The 14,567-nt window shown below is 52.5% G+C and overlaps 1 long non-coding RNA gene across 1 annotated transcript; it reads right to left on the reverse strand.

Moving 5' to 3' along the window:
• Positions 1 to 629: 629 nt before the first annotated feature.
• LOC144324725 (uncharacterized) lies at positions 630 to 14,057 on the reverse strand. Its single transcript, XR_013390156.1, has 3 exons — positions 13,511 to 14,057; positions 1,980 to 2,145; positions 630 to 1,568 (listed from the first exon to the last, which is right to left on the reverse strand). It is a non-coding gene; the product is annotated as an uncharacterized LOC144324725 (long non-coding RNA).
• Between the last annotated feature and the right edge of the window lie 510 nt (positions 14,058 to 14,567).

Genomic DNA, 14,567 nt, shown 5'->3' on the forward strand with positions numbered 1-14,567 from the left:
CCAGGCGCGTGGCCTGTCCCACCCCGGGGCCCAGGCTGGGCTGAGGTGGGCCCCGCGCAGAGGGCTTGGGCAGGCGTGGGGGGCGCTCCAGCCTCGGGAGGCCTGCCTGGTGGGGGCTTGCAGGGAGCGTGGAGTAGGCCCGGAGGCCAGAACCCCCACACCTGCCCATCTGTGGGTGACTGGAGGGTTTTCTTTTCAATGTGTCTACGTTCCTCTGGGGCCTGCTTCCCTGTGGGCCTCAAAATCTGAGGCTGTGCAAGGAAAGTTGCGGGTGGGGCCGCTGTTGTGGGTTTTATTCTTCTAAACCCACAGCCACACGTGCGTATCATCAAGCGGGCTTCGGTCCTGGCCTCTGTTTTTACAGCCTTCTCACTACAGGCCGGGGAGCCCCAAACAAGCCCCCCGCTAACGTCGTCTGTGGTTCTATCAGGCCGATAAGCAATGGTCACGCATATGAAGAGCAGTCCCTTTCTCTCTCGCAGGCTCTAGCACTTTCAGAGCCTGTTGCTGTCCATCCTCCCATTTCATCTTTCCCATCTTTTTTTTTTTTTTTTTAGCCACAAGTTTCCCTACGGGCCCCAGTTTGTGCCATTTCTGTCGGAGGCGATGTCCATTGCTCCCATCCCTCCTCCCACCATGAAAGTGGATGAGGAAAATTCAAACTTCCTCTGCGATGTGAGGGAACCTCGTGTCCCAACCCCCAAGTCACCAGGCACATGCTGGAAACCTGTTACACGGTTACCTTGACTCAGCTCACTCAATCCATTCTAGGCTCTTTTTTTTTTTTTTAAAGATATTTATTTCATGAGACAGAGTGAGAGTGAGCGAGCACACACGCAAGCAGGGGAAGGGGCAGAGGCAGAGGGAGACAGAGAATCCCAAGCAGGCTCCACGCTCAGCATGGACCCCCCTCGGGGCTTGATCTCCCAACCCTGAGATCATGACCTGAGCCGAAAGTAAGAGTCAAATGGACGCTTAACAGGCGGAGCCAGCCAGGGCCCCCATTCTAGGCTCTCATTAATTCTTCTGTCATCTAGCAAACATTTCTGGGCAGCTGTGCAGCAAGGAGCTGCGTGAGGGACGCCGAGGATCCAGAGGTGCAATGCACGATCATGACCTCCATCTGCCCGCAAGTCCTGGAGGCAAGACCGGTGTCGAGCTGTGGTGGGGAGGCTGCGAAGGGCTTGAGTTAAAATGCCTCTGAGCAAAAGGCCTACCCTTTGCGGGGAGACAGAGCTGGCTCTGCTGTCGGCCAGCAACATGTCCTTGGCGGGTTCCTCCCCTCCTTGCTCCTCGCCATCCTCGTCTGCAAAACATGACCCTGGAGCCACCGTTTATCACATGCCCGCGGTGCGCCCGGCAGGTGCGTCCCCGTCTTGAGTGCGCGGGTTTCCCCCAACGCCCCGGAGGCCACCTCGCTCGCTTTCACGTGGCAGACACGTGCGCTCTGCAAGGGAGGCGACCAGCCTGCCCTGTCCACACAGCACGCGGCTGGGTAGGGAATAAAATCCATTAATGTTTGGCTTCTAGACCCAACTTCTTCCCATTCCCGGATGCGGCCTCCGGAGCTGTGGAGAGGATTAAATGGGATTTTTTTTTTTCATACAAAAGGCCCAGCCCGGAGCCTGGATCCCCGCAGGTTGCTGGGAAGGAGCTCTGATGGTTCCATCAGCAACGTGTCCCCTCTCTCCACGTCCCCTCCACTACGTCATCCTCCCAGATGGAGCACCAGGGCACATTTCCCCCTTGTAATAATTAATACATGTGCCAACATGTTTATGGAAAATCGCTCACACTGTGTCCTTCATCTCTAAGGACCCAATACTGCTTGGCGAGCAGGTTCCCAGATGAGAGGCTGGTTCTCTCAGTCAAACAAAGGGGAGGAGATTATCTAGGAAATTCTGACAAAGAAAGCAATTACTCTGGCCTGATGAGTGTGGGCTGCTCATGCCAAAACTGGGGCTTTGTGCTTGAATTACCTGAGTGATGTGTCTGCGGAGCCCCAGACACATTAGGTTAATTTTCTTAATGCTTCTTTTGCCCACTGAGTGCCCCCTAGGCTTCACATCCGTGGATCGCAGGAGAGCAGGCTGGCAGTGCAGAGCCCTCGGGGTGTCCTCCGTTGTCGGGGATCTGGGGAAAGATCTTAAGCCCCTCATCACCCTAAGACTTGAGTGGCGGTGCCCTGCAGTAGGGGTCCTGTCCTTTGCCTCTTCTGTGGTCTCCTGGTTCTTCTGATCTGCCCACCCCGGGGTGGCTACCCAGGCCCTGGGGAGCCACCAACTAATCCCTACTGGGGATTAGCCAGCCCCCTGCAACTGGTGACTAGCGACTAGCATTTTAGTAATAATAATGCTTCTTTTGGTTCTGCAGTGCTGGCTTTCATATCCATTATCTCCCCTGATCCGTACAGGGCCCTGCGAGACAGGCATTAGTGGCACCGTTTAAATGAAAAAAAGAATCTGAGAAAGGAAAAGTGGGTTTATCCCAGGTCACCAGGCTAGAAAGAGCAGAGCCAGCACCCAGCCGAGAGGAGGGAGCCCAGAAGCAGGTGCTCTGAGTTGTGGCTGTGTTCTCTGCACTTGTAGAAAAACACATCTAAGACCCAAAGGAGTGGATTTTTAAATGGACGGCTTTCCAGCTCCCGTGAGAAGTGATGGGGGAGTTGTCCTCGGCTCTGGGAGGAGGGCTTTCAGAGGCCTGATCACACTACACCCCACAGGCAGCTGCCTCCTCCTGGGCGGAGGGGCAGGGGTGGGGTGCAGGGCTAGTATCACTGTCGAGATACCATCTCCCTGCAGAAAGTTTGGAATCTGGGCAGTGAATTGGGAACGCAGATAAACAATCCCATCAGCCAGGTGCTCAGTGGTGACTGCCGACCCTGACCCCGAAAGGGACAGAGCAGTAATCTCTACCGCAGAGATGAGAGACAGAGACAGAGAAGAGAGAGGGAGAGGGAGAGGAGGGACAGCTGAAAGCTGACGCCCTGGATAATTAGAGCTGGTGTAGCACCTTTTGATAAGGATCAGAAAGGTCTTTGCAGACACTAGTGAGTTCTCCCCACCAGGTGAAGAGACCAGTTTCTAAATGCGTCAGGGCAGGCCTGGGTGACAAGGCAGCGGCCTCACACATTCCCCAGAAAGTCAGCTCACAGAAGGGACCCGACCACCGACACTTGGCCCGGCGCCACGTCCTCTGCACCCCGGAGATGGCCGTGTGCCCACTCGCCCCCTCCTCTCTGAGGTCCCCGGACACAGACGTGCAGCACCGAGCCTCTCCCCCAACTTCCCTCTTGGTTTTCCTTTCTGTCGCCCTTGATAGAGACTTCACAGCATCCACCGACCTGGGTGGGCAGCCTCACGGGTTTGGTGAGGTCATGGACGCGTGTCACTCTGTGGTTCCACTTGCAGGCACGTTTCTCACCGTCTTTCTTTTTTTTTTTTTTTAATTTTTATTTATTTATGATAGAGAGAGAGAGAGAGAGAGAGGCAGAGACACAGGCAGAGGGAGAAGCAGGCTCCATGCACCGGGAGCCCGATGTGGGATTCGATCCCGGGTCTCCAGGATCGCGCCCTGGGCCAAAGGCAGGCGCCAAACCGCTGCGCCACCCAGGGATCCCTCTCACCATCTTTCTGCGTGTTGGCAACACTGACTTCCTCCTCTTCCTCCTCCTCCTCCTCCTCCTCCACCTCCTCCTCCTTCTAAAAAATATTTGTTCATTTGAAAGAGAATGAAAGAGAGAGCACGAGCAAGGGGAGGGACAGAAGGAGAAGCAGGATCCCTGCAGGGAGCCCGATGCAGGGCTTGATCCCAGGACCCCGGGATCACGCCCTGAGCCAAAGGCAGACACTCCACCACTGAGTCACCAGGGCGCCCCTGGCAACTTCCTTCTGCACACCCCTCATCTCTGTCTCCCCTCCCCCCCAAAGCCGACGACACGGGCACAGCCACAAGAGCACTTTGCCAACTGGCAAGTGTCCTCCAGATCCTGGCTCCTGGTATTGTCACTGTCCTGTTTCTCCATCTTTGTGCTGTACATCCATGCAATGGCACGACGCTTTAAGATGCCACAAAACTGTCACCCAGAGTGAAAAGGAAGAGAAACAAAGAAAGCATGCTGCTCTCTTGAAAATACTTTGGAAAATCGCTGTCCATGCTGCGCTAAGTAACTAGCTGCCCAGGGGACGTCCTGTGACGTTCGGGAGCCTGGGCGTCTGTGACCGGCCGTGGGCTCATTCAGGGATCGGGGGTTCGTTCAGTGCTCCGAGGGGCCGTGGGCCCTGTGCTGCTGGGGGGCAGGGGGGACGCGTGTGACCACAGGGACAAGGACAGACCAGCCCTGGGCGTCCGCAGTCCTCTCTTCTGAACTAGCTGATCCGCCTCCGGTAACTCCTCCTTGCTCTAGTGAGTTCGCCTTTGCGGAGATCTGTCCGGCTCCTCGTGGCCCTGGTTCAGGTGATTCTCAGCCATAAGCTGAGGCTCCTTCAGATTCCAATTTCTTAGGAAAAAAAAAAGCCCCTAAAAACAATTCTTAAAACCTCAGGCCCATCCTCCTATTGCTGGGCGACTCTCCTCCCAAACCTCCAGCTCTAAGTGCTCAGGTGGATTCCGGGCCCCCAGCCTGGCCCCTCCAGGCCCCGGGCCCCTCCGATGCCCACGTCGTGCGGGTCCCTCTGTTTCTGCCTGGCTCACCCCAACCTCTCCCTGAGGCTCCCCTGTCTGGCCTGTCCCATGGGGCAGCTCCCCAGCCTCACACCTGGCGCAGCCCCGGGGGGTCCCCACGCAGCCAAGCAGCCCATCCCGTCCTGTGTTGCCTGCCTCCCTGCCTGGCAGGCCCTGGGACAAGTGACCCGCCACCCGCCCCCGTGCTCTGCTTGCCTCTGGCTTCCTGGGACCACATCACCTTCCTTCCCGAGCGTTCGATTCCGGTTCGGTTCTCTCTGAAAAAAACGCGGCATGGGCTGGACCTGGGTCCACCTGGCCACGCCGGGTCCCTCCCTGAAGCCTCCCCAAATTACTGTTGCATCAGACAGATATGACCCAGTCCTGATGTCTTTCTGCAGCGCCAATGACACGGTGAAGCGTCCGCGTCTGAGTGTTCTCACGGCCCCCTCTCCCTAATCGCGCTCCCTGAGTGCCAGGACGGGGGCCGTATCTTACCATCACCCCCCGGGGGGGGGGCCTTGTGGCCTTGGCACCCCTTCAGGAGCTGGGTTCTGTCTGCTCTAAGGCTCCCCCAAAGGGCTGCGCGTCCTCAGTCCCCTTGCCCCCATTCCTCCCCGGCTGGTCCGCCTGCCCAAGCCCCCAGCTGCCGTCACCTGCCCTGTTTCTGTTTGGGCAAATTCCCAGGCTCTTGGTCTTGTCCTAGCTAATAAGCCTCCTGTCCTGTCCCCTATGGGACAAGCCCAGATCCCCAGGGATCCCCTGCCCTGGGCTTGACTTCCAGCCTCCCCCACCCCGAGAGCTTTATCCCTGCTCCCGGAGCTTGCCAGCCTGGCCCTTCATGGGTTGGAGCAAATCTGCACATTTGCGTGTTTATTATTCATGTCTGTCTTTCCGGCTAAATTGTCAGTTTTCTGAGAACAGGTTATGCCAACTCCTCTTCCTCATCGCGGGTTTCTCAGTGCCCAGAGCAAGGAGTGTTTGTTGAGTGAATGAATGAATAAAAGTAAATAAATGAATGTATACACACCACTTTGTTCTAAAAAAGGAACATTAGGCAGCTTCTTTTCACATCTATTATTTTCCTTGATTTTTGAACAACGCTGAAGGGTTAGAGCCTCCTCTAAAGATGAGAGGAGAGAGGTCCAGGGAGAGTTAATGAGTCCACTGGTCTGAGGCCACACAGCGAGGCTGGACAGAGCTGGATGAGCTCTGTCCAGAGCTGCCCAGGTCCTGGCACTGGTCATTCGAGGCCCTGTTTGAAAATCTTGGGGCTGGACACACACACACACACACACACACACACACACACACTCATTCACACTCACTCACACCCATGCCTGTGTGCAGGATAGTTCTATAAATAGTAACAGTCATGACACTTCTCTTTTAAGGCCTCCCCCCACCTGCACCCCCAGGGAAGATGCCTGTGGAAGAGGAAGCAGTGAGTTTGACATTCCTGACATCCCAGTGTCCACCAGCCATGGTGACTACAGTCCTGGGGCCGCCAGGCGGCTGAAGTCCTGTTGCAGGAGGTGCCTGAGGGCTGAAGACGGGTCCCTGGAGCCCCCAGAGCCTCCCTGGGGGCCTGGGCCCCCCTCTCGGGGCCCCCACGTCCCCAACACCCGCCGCTCTGGTGGGCCTTCTCCTTCCTGCTCACTGGGAGCCCGCGGCCTCCACGCAGGCATGTTCTGGGCCTACCTCAAAGGGCTGCGGAGGTGGAATTTAAGAAAGGACTCCCTCTCCGGAATAATGAAAATAGGTGTGTCTCAAGTTGCTGTCACTGTCCCTCCTACCCTAAATGCAGAGGGTGTGTGGTGTGCAGCTCTGGCTTTACACCACCGCGTCCTCCCACACCCCTTCCTGGGCAACCGCCAACAGCAGCGCCTCAGGCCTTTGCCCCAACCTGCTGCCCAGACGCGGGCTCCTTACCTGCTCCCCACCCCTCTGCTTTGGTGTCTTCCCAGCTTTCAGAGGCTCACCCCTGCAGCCCCTTGGGTGCTGCCCACCCCCCACCCCACCCCTGCCCTGGACATGAAAAGCCCCCACCCAGCGGTGAGGCCACACGCTTGTGCTTGCCTATGCTTGCCATTTGCCCGTTCTGGCACTTTCTGTGCAGGCCAGAGCCACCTGGCATGCTCGGTCCCCCTGGGCCTGGGTCAGGGTCTTCTGCAGTCTCTAGCTTCCTCTGAAGGCCCTGTGGTGTTTTGTGGCACCTCCGATGACATCTGATGGCACTCTCTGTTGATGGAGCAGACACTGAGGAGCCAGTGGCCGGGGGAGCGGGTTGGGCCTCCTGGCTGGGTTCTCACCCTTCTCTGAGGTCTGGGGCCCTGCTGGGTGGCCGTGCCAGGCCCCTTGGGACCGGGCTCTGGGCAGAACCCTGTGGGAAGGAAGCCCGGGAGGCAAGGGTGGCTCTGATCCCTTCAGCGGAGGAGCCTGGGGGGGCCGGGGTACGTCCTCCTCTGCCATGAGGGGAGCCTTCTCCCTCACTGGGCCCCAGGTCATGCGTCAGTGTCGTGGGACCATGGACTGTGCTCCTCTCCGATCTCTTTCACTTTCTGAGTTTTATGTGATTTCAGTTGTTTCTGCGACTCTGGACTCCCAGGCAGTCTGGCACAGCGCCACAGCCCCTGCACTGCCCCTTCCCTCACCCGACGTCCCCAGATGCCACTCGGGATCGGCCCCTGGGACGGAGCAAGGTCGTCAGGCCTCATCACAGAGCTGTGCGTGCGGGCAGTGGACCGTGCTTAACCCGGGGGGGGGGGGCCGCTGGGGCCCCCCAGGGGGGCAGTCGACTCCTCCCCCCCCCCCCCCAGGTGGCCTACTTTCAGAGGGACTCCCGGGCCAGGGACTTCTCTGCGGGCTGGGGGCGGCAACGGGCCACTGCACCACCGGGCTTCCTTCCAGTGCGGCTTTCGGGAGACTGTTTGTCACTTCGCTTCCTGGCCCGGCCCTCCTGCCAAGTGCCCTCAGCCTCTGGAGCAGCCCAGCAGGTGCAGCTAAGGATTCTGACCGCTGCGGCCTTCGTCCCCAGAATATCAAGTAGGCCTGGGCGGCCTTGGTCAGCACTTCCTGTTCCCCTCGCTGTCACCTCTGCCGGGGGTGGCGTGGGGGCTGGGGGGCAGCATGTGTCCACTCTTCCCAAACCCAAACCATTTGGGGGCAGCATCCGGGCCCCGGGAGTGAATTTGGGTTTTCTCGCTCACATGGATTCAGCCTGTAAAGCTCAGGACAGCACGAGTGACGAGAATCACAATGACAGACATAGTCACTCAAGGGAAACGGGTGGTCACATCTGTGTGTCCCTCGCCTCCCGTGAAGAACATGTTTCCCTGGCAGAGCTGTGCACCTCAGAGCACGTCATCTTTGTGAGCAATGCCAGCCAAACCCTTTCTCTTGAGCTTCCCTGACTTCGGAGATGCTTGTTCCAGAAGCGCATCCAAGCTACCAAAGCGATTCTGTGGTTTCCTCTCTTTGTTTCAGAATCTACGCAAAGTTGACATCCTACGGCCCGAACTATCCATGTTTGCTTGTATATAAAAGTGACATTTTGGGGCACCTGGGTGGCTCAGTGGGTTAAGCATCCGATTCTTGATCTCGGCTCAGGTTGTGACCTCGGGGTTGTGAGATCGAGCCCCACATCAGGCTCTGCACTCAGTGTGGAGTCTGCTTGGGATTCTCTCTCCCTCGTCCCCATCTCTAAAAATAAATGAAGAAATAGAAATGTGCTGGGACACATGGGTGGTTCAAGTGGTTATTAGGCTTCTGACTCTCGGTTTCAGCTCAAGTCATGACCTCAGGGGCATGAGATCGAGCCCCGTGTGGGGCTCCTCGCCCAGCGGGGAGTCTGCTTCTCTCTCTCTCTCTCTCTCTTTCTCTGCCTCTGCTCCTGCTCGTGCACACACTTTCTTTCTGCTTCTCAAAAATAATAAATAAATAAATCTTTTTAAAGAGGTGATATTTTAAATCACCGAATGACCACTCAGTTTACCGATGCCACTCCAAATGTTTGAGTAACTGGGACAGGCACATCAGGAAGACTCACCACGTCCCCTCTCTGGCCTGGCTTCACAAACGCACAGGCAGCACAAATACCAGTTTGAGAAGCAAGGGAAGAAGGTACTGTTTTCCCTCGAAGGCTCAATAATCCCCTTTTTCTGCCCACTGCTCTAGGCGTTAGTAAGCATGCCCACTCACGGTGATGTTGTGCACGTGATGGAGACTCGAGAGCCCCTCCACCCCGTGTCCTGCTGGGGGCCACTCTTCCGTTGGCTTTCACATGTCAACCTGAAGGCTTGAGCTCAGCAAGAGCGTAGGTTCTCCCCAAGGGGCTCCCCTTTCAGAACTACCAGCTCGAGATGAGCCGGAGCGGGAATGAGAGCGTTTAAGGAGATGGTTTAAGGGTCTGAGCTGCGATCACAGAATAATTAACCAAAAGGGCTGGCAGGACTCAGGCCCTGGCCAGCTGGGCAGCATGTGCTGGCTCTGGAGCTCCTCACCAGCAGACTGGAGCTCCACACACAGTGGGAACTGGGCAGAGCTTTGGTGGCTGGAGCTCTTCTATTTTTGAGGACTCTGCTTTGCTACTTCGGATGTAGACCAGTTGGCATGGTGGATGAAGAGCCGTAGGGTGGTAAACCCAGATCTGAATCTGGTAGCTCAGCGGTCCTCCTCAGCAGCGGGGTGGGAGGAAGGATGGTTTTCATTAAACGGCTATCCTGGTTGTGGTTGCCGGAAAGTCCTGCAGTGGAGAGGGAGTGGCAGCCACATCATGGGGTGCATGACTCAGGTGGCTGCGTGCAGAAGCCAGGATGGTGCAGGGGAGACGGGAGGAGTGGGCAGGGCCAGGTGGGGAAGGCTTGGATCTCATCCTGCAGTAGCTGCAGGGCCAGCCCTTCATCCCCCCAGCCAAGATCTGCCTCACCTTGTTCAGGGAGCCAGCCGTGCCGCACCACATTCTGCCCCAAGAGCTCAGGAGACCCTCATGATTCTGCTCAAAGGGGACACTGGCCAAACACTCCTCAAAGCAGAAGTAATAGGGGGTGGAGGCTCCAAAGTGGGTAAGCACTGGACACACTGCACAGAGCCCAAGGGACACTAGGATACGTGAACTCCCTGAGGGCAGGGACCATCCCTATGGTCAGAGATTTAGCTCCCTCACCCAACATGATGCTTGGGCAAAATAACTGCCCACAAATATATGTCTGGTGTGTGAATGCATAACGTGTTTTATATCTTGGAAATCAATCAACCTGGGGCACCTCGGTGGTCAGGGCATGATCCTGGGGTCCTGGGATCGAGTCCTGCATCAGGCTCCCTGTGGAAAGCCTGCTTCTCCCTCTGCTTGTGTCTTTGCCTCTCTCTCTCTCTCTCTGTCTCTCATGAATAAATATATAAAATCTTAAAATAAAGTCAATCAACCTAATCCATCATATCCTCAGACAAAAGAAGAGAAACTCCATGGTCATCTCAATAAATTTGGGAAAATACGTGGCAAAATTCAGCATTCATTTATGACAAAAATTCTCAGCAAACCAAAGGGAACTTCCTCAGTCTGATGAAGGGAATTTATGCAAAGACCTGCAGCCAACATCACACTTAACTCAATGTGTTCCCCTTAGAATCTAGAAAAATGAAGGATGCCTGCTTTCACCACTTCAGTTCAATATCAGGTTAGAGGCCCCAGCCAGAGCAATAAGGCACAGATAAGAAATAAACAACATGCAGTTTGGAAAAGAAGAAAAAGAACTTTTCCCATTGGCGATAACAAGATTGTAGAAATTCCCAAAGAATCCATAAGCTTTTAGAACAAATGAGTTTTACAAGGCCATAGGACATGAGATCATACACAAAATCCAATCAGGATGTGAGAATTAAAAATGTTTCGTTCATCGACCAGCCCATAGTAGATGCCCCATGAATATGCAATATTATCTGGTGCTCAGGTCACTTAGATAGTGGTGGAACTGAGATTACGATCGGTCCAAACAAGGTACTTTTCTATCACGTATTCTCTATTACGTGGCTGCTTGTTAGGTGGACTTTAAGGGAATACTTGATTTAAATGGTATTTATTATGAGTTATGATAGATAGCCTTCACTCCTAACTTTATGTTTTCGAGAGATCAAGCATCATAACTCCTCCCCAGGTCACAACCTGTTGAGTATACATACACTGGAACCTCAAGTATTTTAGTGTACCTAACCCTGCACCCTCCTAAAAACAAAGGTAAACCCCAGATATTCCCATCATCAAGTTAGAAAACTGTTCAGAATTGTTGGCTCCATCCATCCGACACACAAAAAGGAGAAGGGCATGCTGCTGAACTGGCACCTGTGGGGTGATTACACGGCCCCTGATCGCCTATCAAGTGGCTGGATGGACGTTAAATAGGACAGCAGCGTTGAGCACGACTCCCGTGAATCATGTAGTAACCAAGATTTCATTAAGTGGCATAAACGAAAAAAAAAAATTAAAAGATGTAATAGCTTCTTAAGGGAATGTTCGGAGATGTACTCAAAGATGACGAAGTCACTAAAAGAAGAGCCATCTGTCCCGTTAGTTAGCACACCTCCTGACTTCTGTCCGGTAGATTTTATCATGGTGAATGCACTTTGGACATAATCAGTGGTTCCTGGGTCTTAATTAAATCAACCAGCAAGAGATAATTACCTGTGGTTTCTGAGCTACTGCAAAGACAGACCCAGACCGTGTCAAGAGAGGGGGGTCCCTCTCTCCCTGTCTCCCGCCCGCTGTCTGAGACAGATACAGGGAAGGCCTCCGGTCTGACTAAGCTCATCATTGGGAAATACGGTAGTGCTACCAAGAATCCATACACAACTTTGCAAAGAGGGTTGAGGTATGTTTTAATTGGCATTAGAACCACCTGGAGGGGGTAAATTTTGTGATTGGCACATTGGAGAAAGTGTGAACTGTGGAGGGATACATCTCATTTCAAACCTGGCTTAGCCAAATACCAAATATTGTAGCCAATACAAATTTTGGTATTTGTATGACCAAAATACAGGTCATACCTGTATGACCCTGAGAAAGTAATTTGCCCTCTTAGCTTCAATTTCCTTTTCGGTGGGATTACTACAAAAGCACAGAGGAGCTGGACTATATTTATGGGGCCTATTTTTATTCTACTTTACAAATTATACCCAACAAAGTTAACAGTAACAGTGATATGGCTCCTCTCCTCCAGGAGAGATGAGGAGAAAACCCATAATGACATAGAGATTTCTAATTGCTGGGTAAATAATGGTGCTGACAAGTGGAGGAGAAAAATTAAGGCTCCTTTGGTCAGAAGGGAGAAGCCACATGGTTAGTTTACTAGAATTACTCAATTTATTTGTTTTCATTCTATTTTTAGCACTCTAGTAATAGTAAAACAAATGTGTCCAAAAATGTTCCATCTTTCTATCAACTGAAGGAGTGCAAATTAAAGTAAACTCAAAGAAACTTTTTACAACAAATGATTAAAACATAAAAAGTGATAGTGCTCCGTGCTGGTAAAGATGTGATGAAACTGACACTTTTAGCTCATACTGTTGTGTAACCTAATTAGAAAGAAAAATATTGATGTTTGTTCACTGCCATGTTCTCTAGTAAAGCAAAAGCTATGCACAACTAAAATATCCATGAGCAAGAGAATGAAAAATTACAGTTCATCAACAGGCAGCTTTAAAAAAAATGATCATTTTAAGAGTATGTATAAACATCAGCGTATTTTATGATATAAAATACCCTGTAAATGTATATGTCTGATATGATTGCAAAAACATGGCAATGTCCACATGTGGCCAAAGAATGGAAGGCATGTGTAAAAGTGAAAATAATTTGTGTATTAGGATGGTGAGATTATGGTTATTTTTTCAGGAATTTAATGTTATTATTTTGGTTTTATGAGAAAACAGCCTTGGGAGATATGATTCCCTGTTCATCTCTCTTTGATGTGTATCTAGCTGTCTTACAGCTCAATAATATTAGTAAAAGTCAGTGAAGAAGCACTCTCCCACTCTGTATGACGAGCTAATGCAGTTAACATTTGTGCCGACGTTGTGGCTAACATCTAAGGTCAGTGAGTTGAAAACAAAACCTTTTGAATAAATGGATCCTGTTTTAATTTACATTTATTTGTACTCCACCTAGATCCTAGGAGGAGTTAAAGGCTGTGGAATGTTCCAACACGAGCGTTAACTCTCTTGGTGCTAAAGCTGACTGTAGGCTCCTAGCTGTGCGTCTGTCTGCGGTTGTGAAGTTGGCTTTATTTAATCTTGGAATGTCACTTTTATCTGAAGGACCTGAGGTCTTTAACATGGATAAACCGTAACATAGCTAGCAATAGAAGTAAAAGTAGATTCCCTGCTAGACAACCCAATTGCAAGGAAAGGAAAGGAAAAAGGAAAGGAAAAAGGAAAGGAAAAGAAAGGAAAGGAAAGGAAAGGAAAGGAAAGGAAAGGAAAGGAAAGGAAAGGAAAGGAAAAAGGAAAGGAAAGGAAAGGAAAGGAAAGGAAAGGAAAGGAAAGGAGAGAAAAGGTGTGTACCACGTTCCACAAGCATCTTTATCCACAGGAAGGAGATTTTCATGCCACCTGACATCCCAAGGGTCAAGACTCTTGAACACTATGACATCACATTGAGATTAATTTTGTCTTCTTATATCCTAGTTTGATCTACTTTCAGTTTTTACCCTCAATGCATTTAATGAAATATGTGAAGTCGTGTTCCTGTTGTTAGCTCTCACGTCTGAGAAGTACCTGCACTCCCTTCACAAACAAATCCCAGGGATTTAGATTAGATAATGCAATGACTATAGTTTCATAATCATTCGCCACTTACTGCTTAGCCCGGGATCTTGTGTCAGCCACGGGGAGGAAGAGAACATAGTCTTGCTCTGCTCTGCACGGTCGGTAATTCGCGGGGTGTTTGGTTCCAGCCACGGCTGTCTCTGCTCTGAGCTTTTCCAGAGACTCTCCTATTCCCTGGTGTTTGTCACCACCCCCCGAGCCCCGAGGGTCCGCAGCTTTCTCTCCACGCTCAGGCTTCGTGTCACACGCTGGTTTTTGCTGGGCATCTCCTGGAAGCCCCATGGACATCTCAAACCTGTTCGTGTGACACTGGGCCCGCCCAGATCTCACATCTGCTCCTCTTCTGGCTCACCGTGTCTCTTGGTGACAAGCACCAGGTACGCACACCTCCACCTCCCTTCCCAAGGTAGCCTGAAACACAGCAGAGAGCCACCACCTGCCTGGTTTAACATCCTGCGTACTCACAGGCGGACTCGCCCTCTCCATCCCCACTGCTCGCTCCTTGTTGGACTTTCTTCCCCTTCTGCCCGCATCGCTGGCCACAGCTGGCCGAGGCGTCCTGGGGAGATACGGTTTTGCAGGGCCCTGCCCTGTATGTGTACACAATCCGATTAAATATGTAGTATAAAGTCCACGGACCATACAAACATTAGTGATTAATCAATAAATATTTAGAATCAGGGACACGTGGGTGGCTCAGCGGTTGGGCGTCTGCCTTCGGCTCAGGGCGTGATCCCAGATTCCCCGGGATGGGGTCCTGCATCAGGCTCCCCGGGAGGAGCCTGTTTCTCCCTCTGCCTGTGTTTCTGCCGCCTCTCTTTCTGTGTGTCTCATGATTAAAAAAAAAAAAAAAAAAGAATCCTTGGTAGGAAGGGGCTTGTTGTCAATCTTCCAGGTAGTGCCTGGCAAGAGCCGTGCGGTGTCCAGGCACCACACACCTTCCTGATCAGGCCCAGGAGACACTTCTTCTCATGTCTTTGCTGGCTGGCTTCATATTTCCAGCAGGAGGAAAAGTAGCAACACTGCTATTGCTTGCAATGCCGTGACTCTTTGGGTCCTGCTCCTATTAGATGTAACTTGCAGGGGCG

This window comes from Canis aureus, chromosome 12 (genome assembly GCF_053574225.1).
Source record: "Canis aureus isolate CA01 chromosome 12, VMU_Caureus_v.1.0, whole genome shotgun sequence".
Lineage (NCBI taxonomy): Eukaryota > Metazoa > Chordata > Mammalia > Carnivora > Canidae > Canis > Canis aureus.